Source organism: Monodon monoceros, unplaced genomic scaffold (genome assembly GCF_005190385.1).
Source record: "Monodon monoceros isolate NGI ecotype Baffin Bay Population unplaced genomic scaffold, NGI_Narwhal_1 Super_Scaffold_12, whole genome shotgun sequence".
NCBI lineage: Eukaryota > Metazoa > Chordata > Mammalia > Artiodactyla > Monodontidae > Monodon > Monodon monoceros.
Genome location: NW_021703768.1, coordinates 42287967 through 42308477, shown reverse-complemented (window position 1 = coordinate 42308477; position 20511 = coordinate 42287967). Strand labels below are relative to the sequence as shown.

At 42.4% G+C, this 20511-nt stretch overlaps 1 protein-coding gene and 1 pseudogene across 2 annotated transcripts in view; both read right to left on the bottom strand.

The window, feature by feature from the left end:
* SNX18 (sorting nexin 18) overlaps positions 1-20511 on the bottom strand; it is a 136420-nt gene that overhangs the window by 51244 nt on the left and 64665 nt on the right. The gene's annotated exons all lie outside the window — the stretch shown is intronic.
* On the bottom strand, positions 11278-13518 carry LOC114892421 (annotated as a pseudogene). The gene has a single exon (XR_003792721.1). The product of XR_003792721.1 is annotated as an elongation factor 1-alpha 1 pseudogene (transcript).

Here is a 20511-nt window from a genome sequence, read left to right as displayed (position 1 = left end):
ATTACTGCAGCTTTCTAAAATTCATTTTTACCTCTGTAGGTGGTGGAATTGTCCAATGAACTCCAAGTTCCATGAAGAGAAGCTTGGAAACCTGTACTCCTCTGGGTGCCTGGAAAGAGTGCTCACCAATGACTGTGAAGCAATAGATTCACAGTCTGAGCCCTGCTTCCTGTATCATATCTTGACTGGTATGTCTTTCAAAAGGCAATGAGGTTCTGGATTAAAGTGTGGTAAATCAGAGGTGGCACTTGGTTCTCAGCAGAGTCAAGGGATCCAGACCAGAGAACTCAGTATTTCTAGTGACTAAAGAAATGGTAGGTCAGCTTTCAAAATGAGAAGAAACTCTAAGAAGAGTAGTGAGGGTGCAGGGTCCCCCCAAAGTATCTCCTTTCTCACCCATCACCCCCCAACACATACATGTAGGTCTACTCCACCTCTCTCCAAAACCCCAATCCATCTTGTGTAAGCAGTCTGGGGATCCTAACTTTAGAAGGAGAGCTAATCCAGGTTATCACGTCAATTCTCCCACCCATGTTCACAGAACAGGACTGGGGGTCTCAAAGCAAAGCAGAGCTGGGGCAGATTTGGCAAAACATTCATCTGCCAAGGTAAGACCTGATGATGCTATCATCAGACACTGCCTGGTTTACAGAATGGGTTATCTGAGTGGAATAGGAAGTCAACTCTCTGAATTCAAATCCTGCTGCTGCCACTCCTCTGATTCTGCTTTTTTGTGCTTTAGTTTCTTCCTTCATAAAATGTGATTACAAACCCTAACCTCATGGGAATCTCTAAAGGAGTAAATGAAGTATTCCTTGTAAAGTGCTTAACATGGAAAGAGCTTAATAAATGTTGAATTATGTTATTTCTTACTTGGTCTTAAAGGAAAGTCTAATTTTCCTCCATAATGCAAGGATGGATTGATCTCTCAACTTAGAGTGATCTTGCCTTTCTATGCTCCTAGTTTCTAGTCATCTCTTTAAGTAATTCGGACTAGTATTTTAGTCCTACTATAATAGGGGGGTTAGATGTTCACAAACTATTCCAGGGAGAGCCAAGCCTTATACGACTTGGATAACACAAACCACTGTGTTAGTTGCTGTGGAAAACACACAATAAGCATTTAATCAATGTTTTAATTAAATTATCTCCTAGTTTCAACAAGAAGGAGACTCACCAAAGGTAAATGTAGCACCCTGGGTACAGTGGCTATAATAATCACATCATAGATGGCTTTATCTATGTGAAAGATTCTAACACAGTGACAAGAATCCAGTTGTCCTTTGGCTTTGTTAAACTGTATAAGTGTGATATATTCAAATTCATTTCAAACAGTACAGTGATGTACATTCTACACAGACAACACCTGAATCTGAGTGAATGGAAAAGTGGAAACTGAAATTTTAATTTGGTTAATGGTGATATAAAGTTTTCAGTTTTGTCACATAGCACTTGCACTTGTTACTTATGTAAATAGTCATTTTTCTCTCTCTCTGTTAGAGAAGCAGCTTGAAGACAGGAAGAAGAACATGGACTTTAATTCACAAATAAGTATGATTATACCCTGATATATCAGGACACTAGGTTCAAAGATATGGAGGGACTTTCTCCATATCTTTGAGCCAGGATGCAAGTCTCAGAAAAAAGTGTTTTAAGTGAGGCAATGTTTTTGAAAGTACTTTGTGAGCAGCAAAGTACAAAACAGCATCTTGTAAACCACAGGCATTTAATAAGCAGCTACTCTGCCCTAGTGGCCATTTGGACACTGTAGGTTGAAGACATCCTGGCCTTGAAAAAGTTTCCAGTGTAGAGGACACAGGTGGACTGAAGAAGTATGTTCAGGACACTGCAGGGTGCAGAGGTGGGAGTGGCCACTTCTAGAAGGTGAAAGTAGAGGGTTTTCTCAAGAAAAACCCTCACATGAGCTGACTCATAAAGATGAATAGCTAGATGTTCATCAGAAGGACAAGGTGGAGGAAAAGAGCATCAGAGCAAAGGAGTGGCATGGGTTGGGGAACAGCATAATCAGACTTATGGTTTCATATTCTTTAGGGCAGCTGCCTAGAGAAGGGATTGAAAGCAGGGCTACACTTCACTGTAATATACCAGCCAACAGATGGTGACCACTGGACTGAGGCGGTGAGGTCTTCAGGGTGAGGAGGCAAAGATGGTAGAAGAGGGTGTTAAAGAGGTAGAGTTGACAGAATTTGGTCACTCTTCAAGCTTGGAGGGGAGAGAGAAATGGGGGTCAAGGATGACATCCAGGTTTCCAGCTTGAAGATGGGTGACTAGTGGTGTCATTCACTAAGAAGGAAATCCCAGGAGGGGAAAATCATAATATAGTTGGCTCAATAATGTCCTCAGGTAGATTTCCTAGAACTGAGACATTAAGGATGACTTCTTAGAACTCATCTTTTTGATTCAGGGTAGTTTCCTTTCACTCACCTTGCCGGGATCTTAAGTAATAATTAACTGCAAGAGGGGAAACACAACATCTCAGCTCTATTTTCCAAATGATTAACCTGCAGTAAAACCAAAGGCAACATGAACTTCAAGTGGAAGACACAGGCGCATGCTCTTAGCAAAGTGTCCACATAATTTGTATTTCAGTACATGTCAAGGCCTAAGAATCACCTGCTATATTTTTATGGTTGGGTAGTAGGATTTAACAGGACCTTGCTGAGATGAAAATTATACTGCCTGTGAACTCAGACTGTAGGTGTAGATAATGGAAACCTGCAATAAGGCCTGGGCTCCAGGAGCTCAGGGACATCTGCATGCAGGTTGAAAAATTTCTATCAGACAGCCTTAAGGCTGCTTAGGTAGGAGACCTCATGATGTCTGCTAACCTCTGTTGAAGTCAGGGGCTTTCCTGCTATAAGAATGTAGCTCCACAGGGAGCATGGCTTGGCTAATTGTCAGTGTCTTTGGTGAACATAGCTCTGGGTTAAGCACACAGCTTGGGACAGAGTGCTTGGGCTGGATTCTAGCCCCATTGGTCCCCTCATGTGTACCCTGATGCTTGATACAACTGGCCACCACCGTGCAAGGCAGCCCTGGAACCTTGGATAACTGTCTTTAACCCTCCTACAGTCCCCAGCCTGCAAGAGGGAGTAGGAGAACATATTATTGGCAATTGCAGAATCTCTTATAACAAAGCACGGTGTAAGGGGTATTGAATACCCACTGTGTGCTAGGCACTTTGGGGAATATGCAAGCATTTACTGAATTAATGAATAACAAATGAAAGAACATGTCTCTATTTATGGCAGTCCTATATGGGGCTTAAAACACATCCCTGGGAAGGGATGGAAGCAGAGAAGCTAAATACCATCTGATCATACAAAAACTAAATTTCTTACTAGTACAAAGATTAGGGTTATGTTTTTATTCCCAGTTTTTCCCTTCAAATCCTAATGTCATAGATTAAAATACTAATTGCCCCATTTTCCAGCTAGAAGAAAAAGCCCTTAATCTTTAAATTCAGGATCTCGACGTAGATTTGTGTCTGTAAGCATGATGTGGAACCAGATCCCACCAGAAATCCTAAATAATTTTCTTTCATTACTCAGCATCTCAGAACATTCTGAAATGGAAATCTTTCTGTTAGAACAGAACAGAGCATGCAAATATATGATTAAGGACTCCATTTTTAAACAGTTTTGAAAAAAACATTAGAACCCATTCTCTGTTGTATTACTTTCCAAGCTTTAGGGTCCACCATGGGAGGCAGGAGGAAGACAGACTCTCCTCCAAGTCAATACATTCTGACATCTTCAAGCTTGAACCCTCTTGTATTATTATTTAACCAGGAAAAAACTAACGCCATCTTTCAGTGTAATTTGCTAAGTCACCCACAGATGGTTTAGAGCAGAATTTCTCAACCTCAGCACTACAGAGATTTTAGGTAAGATAATTCTTTGTTGGGGTTGGGGGGAGGTAGCAGTCCTGTACATTGTAGAAAGTTTAGCAGCATCCCTGACCTCTACCCATTAGATGACAGTAGCACATCTGCCCCTTTAGTTGTGACAACCAAAAATGTCTCTAGAATTGCCAAATCACCCCTGGTTGAGAAACACATTCAGAGTAGCACTACCTCTCAAACCCAAGTTCAGTCAGACACGAGGAGCCAGATGAGCATCTGAAGAGCAACAGAGAACTACTCTACTTGCTGTTGTGATGACAAGGACTTAGGACAAGTGAGTTAAAACTCTCTTATTGGTCCAGGTCCCATAAATTTAAGGTACTGAGCAAATAGTTTACTACAAATATAAGAAGTGATTTGATCTATCAACACTGCCCAACTCTAAGATCTTGCTGATTTCTTTTTACCAGGTAGAAATTTCTAAAAACAATTATAGTTTCTTTTCATAATATATCTGTCTATCAGTAGTCTTAGTAGCAAGTGACAGAAACCGAATTCAAAGTGGCTTAAGCAAAAAAGAGAAGCTTTTCATTGGGTCATGTAACAGAAAATCCAGGGATAGAATTGTATTTAAATACATCTGGATCAAGGTATTCAAACAATGACACCAAGAATATTTCACTTTCATCTTTTAGTTTTATTTTTCTCCGTGTTGGCTTTATTTTCAAGATGCTTTTCCAAGATGGTGACAGAGACAGCCACTGAAAGTCCAGGCTGATCTCTTAGAAACCGCCAGTGGAGAGAGAAGGTCTCTTTCCCAAGTGCTCTGGCTAAAATTCCAGGGTTAAGTCTCATTGGCCTGACTTAGATCAGGTATCCATCGATGAGCCAATCACTGTGGCCAGAGAAATAGAACACTCCACATGATTTCCCAGGCTTGTAAGCACACACTGTGGTACACAGCCTCTAAGACGGCCTCCATTGGTTCCTGTCTCCTGGTTTTCCTGACGTCATGTATTCTCCCCTTCTTGAGTGTACGCTGGACTCACTTCTAATGAATAGAATTCAGCAAAAGTGATAAGATGTCACTTCCAAGATTGTTACAAAAAGACTGACTTCTGTCTCACTCACCCTGGCATATTGTGAACTGCACTATGAAGAGGCTGAAGTGGCAAGAAATTGATGGCTGTAAGAGTCATCTAGGACTCGACACCTGCCAGCAACCATGTGGGTGAGCTTAGAAGCAGGTCTCCCCCCAGTTGAGCCTTAAGCTGTTTTTAACACTGACTAACATCTTACTGTCTTGAGAGAGATCTTGAGGCAAAGAGAGACAGAAAAAGCTACACTCAAATTCCTATGAGATAGTGTTTTTTGTTCTAAGCCATTAAGTTGGGTTATTTGTTACATAGCAATAGATAACTAATACACACATACACACCCCTAGGAATACACGATGGGGACCTTTTCACCAAACACCGTGGCCTGAGATTGGGTGAGACCATAGCTCCAAAGGAATTCTGGTGCTCAAAAATACATATTCATTATAACATCCAACGTAGACTGTGTTGATTGAACATATAAGCTTCAAAATAGAAAAAGAAAGCCCTCTTCTAACCCCCTAAGCCTTAGAGGGAAAACTCGTAGGCTTTCACATGACTACCAGGAATCAATTTGTCCTGACCTGGCTTACAAGAGACTTTGCAAAGCCACATGTCCTGGGGGCAGCAGGGGGAGCCCAGTGTTAACAGCTATTTTTTCCTCCATTAACCCTGGAGATGGAAACTGCTGGAGAGAAAGTTTAAGTGGAATTTTTCTATTGTTTTAGACCTGTCTGTTCTGGATTTTTAGTTTCCATTATCACATAAGCCCTGAAGTCTCCCTGTTGACAAAGACAGTTTTTGTTCCCATTAAACAGGAAATTGAACAGCCTAAGAAGAAGCTGACATATCGATGAATCGTTTGCCACAGTATCATACATTTGTAGTTCAATTTTGAAATAGTGGCATTGAGGTCTTGATTGAAATTTTTCTTCCCAAATGTCCTGGAAGCACTAAAAGAAGTTACTTGTAAGGCTCTGAATTGCTTCAGGTTCTCCAGCAAACACGATATGTAGAACAGAATTCTTCTTTTCTCGCTTCTATGTCCTAGTTTACCATTCCTGGTTCATGGTAAATACATTGGAAAAAATAAACCCCCTGTCCAGCATTTGATCACAGTAAGAGTGAAAGTTAAATAAAGTACTAAGGAGACAATGACTGGCTAATGATAACCCACTGGAGCCCAAGACTCTCTAAATTGCCCACGATGAAAAGTCACATAGTGGAGAGAGCTTAGGAAGTGACTTGAATACTGGGAGAACTCAATGTCAAGTACTATTAGGACCATTCGAAGTATATTATTTTATGTAGCTTCTACAGAGTGTGGTATTTGATTGATACTATATTGCATGATTAATTTATTTTTGGATAGTTTGATCTAGTAAAATGCTGAGCATAACATTGATGGATTTAGTCAATGTGTGTTTTCAGATTAATAGCTGCTCAATGGGCTACTGGATGTCTGTAATCCTTCCATTAACATTGAGAGTTTTACTAACCACATTTCTTTATAATGAACTGAGCAGTTTTGGTTTTTTTTTTGTTTTTTGTTTTTTTGGCTGTGTTGGGTCTTCATTACTGCAGGCAGGCTTTCTCTAGTTGCTGCAAGCGGGGGCTACTCTTCTTTGCAGTGCGCGGGCTTCTCATTGCGGTGGCTTATCTTGTTGTGGAGCATGGGCTCTAGGCATGAGAGCTCAGTAGTTGTGGCTCGTGGGCTCTAGAGTGCAGGCTCAGTGGTTGTGGTGCACGGGCTTAGTTGCTCTGCCGCATGTGGGATCTTCCTGGACCAGGGATCAAACCCGTGTCTCCTGCATTGGCAGGAGGATTCTTAACCACTGCACCACCAGGGAAGTCCCATGAACTGAGCACACTTTTAAAGATCTGCTTACTCATAGGTGAGGTTAAAAAAAAATTTTTTTTCTGTTCTGTTCCTATGACATAACTTTAGTGAAAGTTCCAGACGCTAAAAATCGTGGAGAAGAAAGGTGTATCAGATGAGATCTTTGAAGTGCCAAGCTTTCCATCCAAGGCCCAGGTAAGAAGGAGTCTTATTTGTCTTTCTCAAAAAAAAAAAAAAAAAGACTCAAAAACTTTTTTTTTAAGTGTATTTTCTTAATTTGCACTGATCTGCATTTCCCAAGACCATCATAATCTCAGTGTGGCAGCAGGACAGTATTTCTCTAGCTCCAACCTACTCACACATTTTTGGGGAGTCTAGCTCCCTCTGAATTCTCCCAAGTAGCTGAGGAAGTTCCTGGGTATATTAAGTGAATGTAGGACTGGAGATGATTTGATTATGAATAGAAAGCACCATTCCCTCTTGCAAGTTCTTTTTTTTTTTTTTCTTTTTAAAATTATTTATTTATTTATTTTTATTGACATAGAGTTGATTTAAAATATCATGTTAGTTTCAGGTGTACAGCACAGTGATTCAGGTGGATAAATAGAGAGATAATAGATAGATAGATAGATAGATAGATAGGTAGATAGATAGATAGAGATAGATATATTCCTTTTCAGAGTCGTTTCCCTTATAGGTTATTACAAAATATTGAGTATAGCTCCCTGAGCTATAGGTCCTTGTTGGTTATCCCTGTAAGTTTTTATAGTTGCAGCATGTAACCTGCTGGTTCCTTCTCTCCTGCTTTGAAGACTGCTGCCTCAGTGTCAGATAGGACAGATCCCACCTGCCCCTTTCCAGAGACATGCTGGCCTCTGTGTCATATGCTCCAGTGGTCCCCTCACTGAAGTACAGCAGTGCCTTCTGCTTTCAAGCTCCTACAGAGACGAGCAAAAAGGCCCCTGGCTCTTTTCGTTTTACTACTTCATCTCCCTAGGACTCTGGCACATGTTCTGGGGGATCTGGAAAATGAGCAAATCCCAAAAGTTGTGATTGAGCTTTCTCCTGAAGCTGGCTTCTCATCCTTGAGCCAAGTTTGTGTAGAGGACTCTCTCTGCCCTAAAGGGTGAGTCCTGCCACCCCACTGGCCATCCAGACTTGTCTGCAAACCTAAGATACAAGCTTAGACACCCCAAGTTCTCACACCAGGTGGTAAGCACTGTAGATATGAGTTAAGTAAGACTGAGCCCACGTGTGAAATATAACACAGTGTGTTTGGGGGTATCCAAAACCATTTTCTTATATTTCTTGTATTGATCTTAATGACAGAAAACTCAGGAAACAATTCACCTTGACTATGGAGTATAAGCAAACTAATTAAAGAATTTAATACTTATTTTTCTCTGCTACAAACATGGCCTAACTTTAAAGTATTTTAGCTTGTCACGAAGAGCCAGGCTCTGAAATCAAACCACCACTTGGAAGCTATGTAAATTCACCTTGTCACGTGATCTCCCAGAGCCTCAGTTTCCTAATTTGCAGAATGGGGATAACACAGCCATTATCGCATTGTATTATTATCAGGATTATGTGAGCTAATGAACATAAACAGAGCACAGTACATGGCATAGAGTAAGCACCCAGCCAAGCTTTCAGCCGTTATGTGTATGGCTTGTGTATGGACATCGAAATGTCTTTATATTATAATACAGACGTTTAAAAGCATTTTCATAGTCCCACAAGGTCAAAGCATTTATGAAAAGGCTTGTTGCTATTTTAGAAAACCGACCTCAGTGCTTGATGAAGAGTGACATTTCTAATTTTTCCTGCTGGTATGTAAATAGCACAAAATTCTCACAAATAAATAGCCTCATTTTGTATAAACATTCCTAGCTTTCTCTGCAGTGGAGGCCAGCTCCTCACAAATTCTGAGAATGCTCTGGCTTGTCCCAGAATCAATACCTGCTGAGTTTGCTATTCAGACCAGATTATTACCAGGCAGTTGGAGTGGTCAAATTCCCACAGCCAATTTTCTATAAAAAATCCCAAGTAATTGAGATGGGAGGAAGGTACCCAATAAAAGTCAGTGTGAATAATTTAGCACAGTAGCTGTCTGCAGCCTCTGAGGTAACACATTCAAGGCATTTTATTAGAGGAAGCCACTGTTGTCTCCAGAGCCTCCTGGCTGCAACCCACCCATCTAATGAAGAACAAAGAGAGTGGGGAAACAAGCAAGCCTGGGGGATCTAGGATTAATCCTTCTCTGATACCTGAGAGATCCTGTGAATGTCGAATGTGAACAGTGATGTTGTACATGATATTTTTCTAAAGGTCAGTGTTGAGAAGCATCCCGACTGGCTGCAGTGGTCACTAAACAAGGGCCCTGTGTCCCTCCCTGGCTCTGTCGATCCCTTCAAGGGGTGGACACATCTGCTGGGGATAGAGATAGGCTGGTTGCTGTTTCATAAAACTAGCCTCAAATCTTGATTAAGAGTGACATTTCTGGGAATTCCCTGACAGTCCAGTGGTTAGGACTCAGCGCTTTCACTGCTGGGGACCAGGTTCAATCCCTGGTCGGAGAACTAAGATCCTGCAAGCTGCATGGTGTGACCAAAAAAAAAAAAAAAAAGAAAAAAAAAGGGAGATTTCTAATTTTCTCCTGCTCCTAAGTAACTAGAACAAAATTCTCACAAATAAATGCCCTATAACCCTAGTCAGGACCAGTCAGAAGTTGGGGACACAAATGGCAGAAACCCAATTTAAATTAAATTCAGTAAAAAGGGAACTTGTTGACATGTACTACTTATAAGAATAGAAAGTTACTCACAGGGCTGAATGAATCTCTAGATTAGAATGAAGTTCACTGGTATGGAATGAGTTTACTTTAAAAAAAAAAAAAAAAAAGAAGTTCACTGGATCTGATACCTGGAAATCAAGGACCCAGGTCAGAGTCTCCATGTCTCAAGGCCTGTGGTCAGAGAGGCAGAGATGGACATCCAATGCCAGAAAAAGGTATTTGGAAGAATAATGTGATGAGCAATCAAATCAAAATGAGAGGCTCTGGATATTCTGTGAGCTATTCCAATTACCTACATGTTCATAGAAGGCATGTAAAGTTGGTATAGGGGACTTCCCTGGTGGTCCAGTGGTTAAGACTCCAAGCTCCCAATGCGGGGGACCCAGGTTCAATCCCTGGTCCGATCCCTTATCAGGGAACTAGATCCCACATGCCACAACTAAGATCCTGCATGCCCCAACTAAAAAGATCCCCCACGTGGCAACGAAGACCCGGCTTGCCACGACGAAGACCCAGCACGGCCAAATAAATAAACATATTTTTTTTAAAAGTTGGTATAAAGCATATTGCCAACTGTTATGGATTGAATTATGCCCCCACCCCCCCACAAAGTTCATCTGTTGAAGCTTTAACTTTCTCTATCCTTCTGAGTTCTTGGCTGAGACCCCTGTAATAAAAGATTAACAACAGAAGAAACAAACAGAAGTTTATTGACTTGTATACATCATGTATATGTGGGAGATACCCAGTGAAAAAAGAGTAACTCTCCAAGGTGGCTTAGAACTCCAACTTAAATTCCATCTTCATCTAACGACAAAAGAAAAAGATGTGGGAGGAGGCCAGCTCTGGGAAGTTATCTGGAAAAGCAAGGTCAACAGGAAATAGTTTGTTATACACATTTAAGCAGATACCTTCTCCATCCATAAGGTTCTCCTGTGATTCAGTCATCCTTCTCTTCCTAACACAGAGAGGGAGATGCCCTTACAATGGAGAGTTCCTTTATAAATGCAAATGTTCCCTACAAAAGGCTAACTTCTACTTCTGTGCTTGCTGTTTCTCAAAATAATCCTTATGCCAAAGAGGCATATTCTGCTACCCTTCAATATTTAGTCCCCTAACTCTTTTCCTGCAAGGTCACCTTAGGCTGACTGTGCCCCTCAACCAAAGATTACATCTTCTCTCAAGGTAGTGTGTTCCTACATGACGCTCTCCTCCCCTCAAAGCCACAGGCTTACGATGGAATCAGCTCTGCTGGCAGCAGCCCTGGGACACTGTACTATCTCTTCTGCTTCTTCTGTGACCACACTTCTGCAAATAAACCCTTTCCAAATCATCCTAATTTGAGTGTGACATCTGCTTCTCAGACTGATAGAGCTCTCTATAAAACAGAGGTGGAGAAACTGAAGGACAAAACCTTCTTTTCCCCTCCACCCAGAAGAGGATCACAGATAGTGTCCACAGTACACTGGGCCCTAACACATAAAGTTCATGTCAGATGAGAAAATTTTTTAAATGTGCCATCTGTCATCAGAAATCACTTACTTAAATAATAATGTAGGCATTTTAATTGCTTTGGGGGGTCGTTTTCACCTTTGTTTTCTAATTATACTTATATCTTAGAATCTGTGGCCGCAGTATTGAGGTCAGCTCATTAACTGGAACCCATCTTTGTCTGTAATTTTTTTTTTTTTTTTTTTTAGCTTCCAGCATCTTTTATTTTTCCTAGAATCTGGATACAATAACTCTAGCAGGGCGGTGCTCAATACTATTCAGGCTTCACATTTTAGGTTAATTACTTGAGTATTGTAAATGTGAATGCACTTTCCCATAACTGGGAAACTAAAATTTGACGTAACTCATTTACTCAATACTTATGTAACCATGCAAAATTTTATATGCAACATGAGCTTTCATATTATAGAATTTGACCTTCTTACAAACTAGCTTACATAACAGTTACTTTGCTTATCTGTCCTAACCTGTGAAGTGTTGCACCAACGCTTTTCTATGATGTACTTAAACAGGTGAATTCTCCTTACATAAGGGTAAGAAACCTGAAGCTCCAACCCAGAAATACAAAATTCTTTTGTTTCAGCAGACTTAATACCAGAAACAGATTATGGGCAACTCTTACCTAAGTAGTAAGTACTATAGGAAGTTACAGTGTTGACCAAAAGAAAACACAGGCTTCTCATTAAATTTTTTAATGGGTCTCAAATTCTGTGACAGATTTTTGGTCAAGTTGTTTCCATGAAAAAGTACTGATTTTAAAAACTAATAACTTAAAACTGCCACACACAAAACAAATGGTCCACAACACATTCTCCTTTCCTTCTGAAGGTTTTATGATGCATTGTTATCATTAACCAGTCTTTTGCTATTAAACTTAAATGGCCAATTGAGACAAACAGTTCTGAGACCGTTCTTCCACCACTGATTAAGACTGGGGTGGCAGGTATTGGGGATAATATTCATTTAGCCTTCTGAGCTTTCTGGGCAGACTTGGTGACCTTGCCAGCTCCGGCTGCCTTCTTGTCCACTGCTTTGATGACACGCACAGCAACCTCTGTCTCATGTCCGAACAGCAAAGTGGCCCAGAGGAGGATAGTCAGAGAAGCTCTCAACACACATGGGTTTGCCAGGAACCATATTAACGATGGCAGCATCAGCAGATTTTAAGAATTTGGGGCCATCTTCCAGCTTTTTCCCAGAACGACGATCAATCTTCTCCTTCAGCTCAGCAAACGTGCAGGCAATGTGAGCTGTGTGACAATCCAGCACATGTGCATAGCCAGCACTGACTTGGCCTGGATGGTTCAAGATAATCACCTGAGTTGTGAAGCCAGCTGCTTCCATCGGTGGGTCATTTTTGCTGTCACCAGCCACATTGCCACGACGAACATCTTTGACAGACACGTTCTTGACATTGAAGCCCACATTGTCCCCAGGAAGGGCTTCACTCAAAGCTTCATGGTGCATTTCAACAGACTTCACTTCAGTTGTCACATTGACTGGAGCAAAGGTGACCACCATGCCAGGTTTGAGAACGCCAGTCTCCACTCGACCCACAGGGACAGTGCCAATACCGCCAATTTTGTAGACGTCCTGGAGGGGCAAACGCAAGTGTCTGTCAGTTGGGTGAGTTGGTGGCAGGATGCAATCCAGAGCTTCAAGCAGTGTGGTTCCACTGGCATTGCCATCTTTACGGGTGACTCTCCATCCCTTGAATCACGGCATGTTAGCACTTGGCTCCAGCATGTTTTCACCGTTCCAGCCAGAAATTGGCACAAATGCTACTGTGTTGGGGTTGTAGCCAACTTTCTTAATGTAGGTGCCGACTTCCTTTACAATTTCCTCGTATCTCTTCTGGCTGTAGGGTGGCTCGGTGGAATCCATTTTGTTAACTCCAGCAATTAGTTGTTTCACACCCAGAGTGTAGGCCAGAAGGGCATGCTCACGGGTCTGCCCATTCTCGGAAATACCTGCTTCAAATCCACCAACACCAGCAGCAACAATCAGGACAGCACAGTCAGCCTGGGATGTGCCTGTAATCATATTTTTGATGAAGTCTCTGTGTCCTGGGGCATCAATGATGGTCACATAGTACTTGCTGCTCTCGAACTTCCATAGGGAGATATCAATGGTGATACCACGCTCGCGTTCAGCTTTCAGTTTGTCCAAGACCCAGGCACACTTGAAGGAGCCCTTCCCCATCTCGGCAGCCTCCTTCTCGAACTTTTCAATGGTTCTCTTGTCGATCCCACCACATTTGTAGATCAGATGGCCAGTAGGGGTGGACTTCCCCGAATCTACGTGTCCAATGACAACGATGTTGATGTGGGTCTTCTCCTTTCCCATTTTTGCTTAGGTTTAGCGGTGGTTTTCACGACACCTGTGTCCTGGCGGCAAACCCGTTGCGAAAAAGCTGTCCATAATTTTGACTGCTCAGGATTTCCATCTGTGACATGGTCAGCAATGTGTCATGCTTTTATTTTTGTTTTTTCAGAGTTTAATATCTGAAAAGTAAAAAAGTCTTCTCTACAGTGGTGAGGATTTAATCTCCTGGGGAAGCACTACAAAGTTTAAAAATTTGGGATTCCTGGGGTTCCCTTTCCTTTTGCCAGTGACCTCAACTCCTTCTCTCATTTCACCAGCTTCACATTTAATCATTCTGTACTTCAAAGGCAAATTGCCCATTTGTTTAACGCCTACTATCTACAAGGCATTGCACATGATTTTCCTTCTTAGAGCAACCAACCCTATGAGCCGCATCTAATCATCCCATTTTTATAACCAAGGAGACAAGCTTAGGAAGGTGATCCCTTCAATATGACCCAACTTGTGAGTGGCAAAGGATGGGAAGGCACCAGGTCTAAGTGATCGCTGAGAGCATGATCCACGCCACCTGGGATTCTGCTGCTGCCTGCTGCCCTTTGACCCGCTCACTCCTCCCACCATGTACCTTCACCTGAATCTGTAATACTTCACCTGGAATGCTGTGCCCACCGTGATCCTCCCCTCCCCCTGATTTAGACCTCACCTCCAGCATTTCCTCCATGGCTGACTTTACCTAACGGTGGGGCATGGCTACTGGCAGATTAATCCTTCCAGAATTCACTCAGAGATATAATCATCTTGTTTGTGGGGTATTTTTGTCTCCTAAGCTAGAACTTCTGTTTCTTGGGCACCTCCACCTCACCCTCCCCACAATCTATTTCGGTCCTCTGCACACAGGACATCCTCAACAGATGCCACTGACTGACCGGAGAATTAAAACACTGGAAATTTCGAAAAGTCTTGCTTGTGAAGGGGAAGTACACCATTCCTCCCCTGCTTTTTAAAGAAATATTTTCTGAAGAATACTATATTTTCCTTGTGATATTTTCCCTTGTGATTTCCCCAAGGAGCTAAACAGGAGCTGTCAGAACTGCTGGTGGAGAGATTTATTTGCACTCAGTGCTCTGTTCTGTCTGTCTGTTGTGCTTTATGCATTTTAAAGGAAAGGAAAGGAAAGCTTTAGGTCGGGAATTCACCTGTTGAAAGGCTTTGTGCTACAGCCTACGGGAAGGAGAGGTCTTGTGGCTTCATCAAGAGTCAGAATGCTGCTCCTGTGTTTTGCCTGATCACTGACTTTCTTAGAAGGGGGCTTTGGCAGGGTTGTTTACTCTCATTCTATGCCTCAATGTTTAAATCTCGAAATGAAGAGAGCTCCTTCTTGTCTAAGGACATGGGGTGCAGGGCAAAGGGAGTCTGCTACTCAAAGATACAGCCAGATTAATGTGATTGGAAGGGCCCTGGAGAGATTTCCCAGCCCCCAAATATCTCCCGTTGGCTTGCTCCAGGACAGATAAAGAAGCCTCACGTTTACCTCATCTTCATTTAGGCAGTGAGGGCCTGGTTAAAATACAAATGTGTCATCTAGGAAAACGTGATACTGTTTTGCTTGTATTCCATGATGCACATTTCACCCACATTTTAATGTTTCTGAATCGAGATGCGTTTTTACAATCACTGTGACTCTGTAATGTAGTAGCTCTTCTTTATTCCCCCTGAATTGTTAAGTTCATTGCTGTTAAATATATAAGAACCTCTAGAAAACTTGCTGAAACATGAGACATCTGGGACCCACAGGAACAGGTGCCAATTCAGGAGGTCTGGAAAGTGATGAGGAATTTGCCTTTGCAACAAGCGCCCCAGGTGATTCTGAGCAGGGAGCCCTGCTTCAAGAGTCCCCAGTCATTTCCTTAGTTCAAAGAATATGATCTTTATGGATCTTAGTAGTTCGTAAGGTGTGTCCTATGGAGGCTGCCTGGGTCCTTAGTCACTGGGTGTGCAATTCAGAACCAGGCCCTGGGGAGAGAGCCGCCCTTTAAGCATGGCAATCATGGGTCCTGCATTTTCTCAGTTCCGCTATGCTCTGCCGTTTTTCCCTGAAATGCTCATATTTTGACATCTAAACTCCATCTCCCAGATGCCTTTCACTTTCAGACATTTCACAGATATTTCCATAAATTAGGTAAGTTTCTGCCCTTGAGAACCTCACACTCTAGTGAGTGGGTCTTGCAAACCGATCTGAGCAGGATTACTGGCGCTAAAATGGGAGCCATCCAGGAATTGTTATATCAAGGGTCAGCTACTCTCCTCTACAACTGTGTTACCTGACTATGATCAAAGCAAGCCACCGGCAAGATTCCGCTGCACCTACAGACACTTACTAATAAGAAGATTATACAACCTCGCATGCAAGGTTCTCCCAAAACAATTACCAGTATTCCAGGGGCAGGATCCTGTCACCAGTATAGCCACCATGGGGCAAATAGAATCCTCCAAAGTTCATGGCTGGACCCAAAACCAAGTAAAGTCTTACCTCAGGCAGCATTCTAAGGGTACAGGCTATAATTCTAGCTGAATGTGTATATCCTGTTCATGCACAAGTGGAAGGTTTCTAAACTATTTTAACTTAGGCGCTTATCTTGAATATCTTTATATTCATCAAGGAGATCCCATTTCTAACTTTCATCATGTTAATCAAATACCACCAATTTCACCAATAAAAAAAAAATTCGGACACAAACTATGCTAATTGGCAAAGTACCCATATTGATGGAGATGTGAATAACAGAAGTTCTTTGCCTCTATATTATACATTCTTGATTAGAGTCCAGAAACATTTGGTTAGAACCTAAACTAGGTGGCACACACATAAGACAGCACTGTATATTCAGAAGTCTTTAATAACAGATCTCTTAAGACTGCATCAGACTCACACACACATTGTGGTACAAAGCAACAATGCCTCTTGGGAGAAGTATGTAACGGAACTCTGAGGACACAAACAAGAGAGTGACTAATTCTATCTGGCAGATGGGAAGTGAGGGGGTAAGGACAGAATATCCTCACGGAAGAGATGGCCGAAGCTGAGTTTGTTTAAATGGGTAGGAATGTATCAATCAGGCAGATTCAGGGTACACCCAGCAAAGGGAAACAGCGCAGGCCTAGCACAGTCTTGAGAAGCTACACACCTCACATTGGGCACCTGATGGGGAAGATGGGCTAGAACTGTAGCCAGGAACTAGACAACAAAGAACCTTCTAGATCCTGCTCCAGGGTTTGCTCTTTGCCTAGTGGGCATCCAGAAGTGAGACAGCAATCTCTTATCTACTCCAACTTTGTTTTGTTTTTTTGTTGTTTTTTAAAATTTTTGGCTGCACCGCATGGCATGTGGGGTCTTAGTTCCCCGACCAGGGATAGAACCCACACGCCCTGCATTGGAAGGCAGAGTCTTAACCACTGGACTGCAGGGGAAGTCTCCTTACCTACTCCACCTTTGGTTCAGAACATAGAATAAACCTGGTTGGTTGAGACCAGCAGAGATCCAACATGGGTCAGGCTTCTTCCCAAGCCTTTCTAACTGAAGTCCCAGAGACCTGAATATCTACTCCATCCATACCGTTTTTTTCCATAAAAATCCAAGTAGAAAGACCAGGTCCCTAGAGTCATTTACTGGTTGGTTGAAAGGGTGACTTGAACAAGTTTCTTTATCTCTCTGACCCTCAGTGTCCTCATCTGTAAAATGGGGGTAATTATACCTACTTCTAAGGATTGTTATGAAGGTCAAGACAGAGCCTGATAGAGAGGAGAAGCTCAAGTAATTTTATTTTTAGTGTCTATGTCTTTTAAATCTTTATCATTATTTTTCCTTGTTTATGAATTCTTAGAAGGAATAAGATCTATGTTATACAAGTAGTATTTTATCTCAGTATAACTGGAGATTACCATTCACTGACCTTGTGCCATAAATCTTACTCTAAACCCTTTAAAATCTAGACATTTAGTCCTAAGGCTCCCAACCCTACTAAATTCCATAAACCTCTCTTATCTGTCTATTGGTCTTATCAGGGTGAGGCTCTCTTGTTGTTTCCAGAGAAAACAACAAGAACTATTTTCTATTTCTAGTCCCAGATGCAACAAGAAGATCACAGATACCAGCTCTCAAGCTCTTTTTCCTTCCTGTTTTTGTGTCTATTCATATATATAACAGCTCTAAGCTTTGAGAATCATGATGGCCAGTGGGCTGGCAGGGCTGCCTTCCACTATCTTAACAAAGTTTAACCTCAATGCCCTTGGCAATTTTTCCTGCAGGAGGAGCATCTCTTTTTCTAAGGACACCTCATTAGCCCTAACAGGACTTTCAAAAGAAGGCCAGAAATTTCCCCCACTCACAGTCTCATCATCGCTTACAGCCCCTCCCCTCAACAAAACAAACTTGGATTATTGAAACAGGGCTATGTCCTTTTCTCTTACTGATCTGGCTCTGAGCAGGATTTTAAAGATCCACTTTTCTGCTTTCCTTAAAGAGATTAACACTTTAATCCAGGGCAGCAAGCTGCAACCACAAGCATTTTGAATCAAATTTAAATTCTGGGGGCTTTTGCTGCTCCTCAATTTGCCATTGGCTCTCCTCAGCCCTCCCAATTCTGGTACAGCCCTGCATCACACAGTTACCCACCTGCCCTTGAAGGCATCTGACCAACCCCCATCCCAAGCTCTAGTCATTATAACCCTTGCCACATTACAGACACCTTACCCCATTAACTAGTTAGTTGTCAAGGCCAAGAATGTTCATCCCATAATGGAAGTTTTTTTGTGGGGGGAGATGATAAGGGGAAGAGCAAAATTCTCTGGCTGTAGGCCTGGATTAGGAGCCCTCGGGTAGGGAAACCAGTGGCTGGGGCCCGAGAAACGCTGGTGTGTGGAATGTCACTGACTGAGCAAAATGATGACAGATTGCTTCCATCACCTTCCCCAGAGGCAGTGCTTGCCCTGGTGAAAACTGTAACAAAGACAGCCTTTGTCATAGCCAGTGTTCAGGGACAGGAGAAGAAAGAGGGACCATGGCACAGGGCTCTGGGAAAAACAGAAACGTGATTCACCACTCCTTGCACCCTTGAAATTAAGAGGACATTGTTTTGTTTTCTGGTATTTATGACAAACATTAACTCCAGGGCATTTGCCAATAAGGCCCAAGTTTAAAATCCCAGCTTCCAAGAGGAGAAATTAGAAAAGAATCCTCTCATCAATTGCTCTTCCACCAAGACAGTAACCTGGACTGTCCTTATTAGAAATGTCTCATTACTGCCAATAATAGTAATAATTACAATATTAAGTAATGACTAAAGAATAAGTACAAGCAGACTCCTTGTTCATAGTGGCTCCTGGTGATAACTGTCTCTGATAATCAAAGCTGAGAATCCACATTTCATGATGGGCTGCTCCAGAGACGCTGCCTCACCCCCAGCGTTGTAACAATCCACAGTCAAGTGGCTTGAGTTTGATTCTTTTGCAGGTTGGGGCAGACAGAACAGATTTGTGGCTCCTTCTGTCTTTTTTGAAAATTAATACCATTGTAGAGGTTGTGTGATATCACCACACACCTATCAGAATGACTAAAATGAAAAATAGTGACAATGGACTTCCCTGGTGGCGGAGTGGTTAAGAATCCACCTGCCAATGCAGGGCACACGGGTTTGAGCCATGGTCTGGGAAGATCCCATATGCCACGGAGCAGCTAAGCCCGTGCACCACAACTGCTGAGCCTGCGCTCTAGAGCCCGTGAGCCACAACTACTGAGCCAGTGTGCCATAACTACTGAAGCCCGCGCGTCTAGAGCCTGTGCTCTGCAACAAGAGAAGACACCGCAATGAGAAGACTGCGCACCACAGGAAAGGCAGCCCCTGCTCGCTCGCAGCAACTAAAGAAAGCCCACGCGCAGCAACAAAGACCCAATGCAGCCAAAAATAAATAAATAAATTTATTAAAGAAAAGAAAATAGTGACAACACCAAGGTGTCTAGTGGTTACGGCTCAGCGCTCTCACTGCTGAGGGCCTGGGAACTAAGATCTCGCAAGCCATGTGACAAGCCAAAAACACACACACACACACACACACACATACACACAAAATCAACTTCTTGGATGATGATTGCTATATGACTCATACATACGTACATCATTGGTTCGCTGTGAAAAGTACAGCCACATTTTTCTAAGACCTTCAAATGAAATCTTTTTAAAAAAATGTCTAGGGCTTCCCTGGTGGCGCAGTGGTTGAGAGTCCGCCTGCCGATGCAGGGAACGCGGGTTCGTGCCCCGTTCCGGGAAGATCCCACATGCCGCAGAGCGGCTGGGCCCGTGAGCCATGGCCGCTGAGCCTGCGCGTCTGGAGCCTGTGCTCCGCAATGGGAGAGGCCACAACAGTGAAAGGCCCGCGTACCGCAAAAAAAAAAAAAAGTCTAAACTCCAACTTTGAGTCTTTGCTCATACTTCTCCTTCCATCCGGAACACTTTCCTCAGCCTTTCTCCCCATGAATCTCTATCTGTGGCTTAAGTCCCAAGTAAAACGCTACCTCCATAAATCCATCTCAAAATTTCTGAGTCAGAATGTATTTCCTCCTTCTCTATATTCTTAAACCTACCTCTATTTTAGTTGTTATCCTCCCACTTAGGTACACAAGTAACTCTCAGAAGGAACGTGTGTACATGCCTAATAGTTTAGAAACACGGTGGTTGTTTCCATCTTCCAGGTATGCTTTTCCTTCTGATTGCCCATTGTTTGCTTCTTATTCTTGATGTTCAAATCTTAGCTTAGATGGCACCTCCTCAGAAAGGCCATCTCTGGCCACCCAATCTAAAGTCAATATCCAGTCACCCTCTTGCCCTCTTTAAGTTATCAGTATGGCATTTTTTTGTTTCTTTGTTTGTTAGTTTATTTATTGTGGTAAAATATACATAATATAAAATTTACCATTTCAACGATTAAAAAAAATTTATTTATTTTATTTTTGGCTGCATAGGGACTTCATTGCTGTGCACAGGCTTTCTCTAGTTGTGGCGAGCAGGGGCTACTCTTTGTT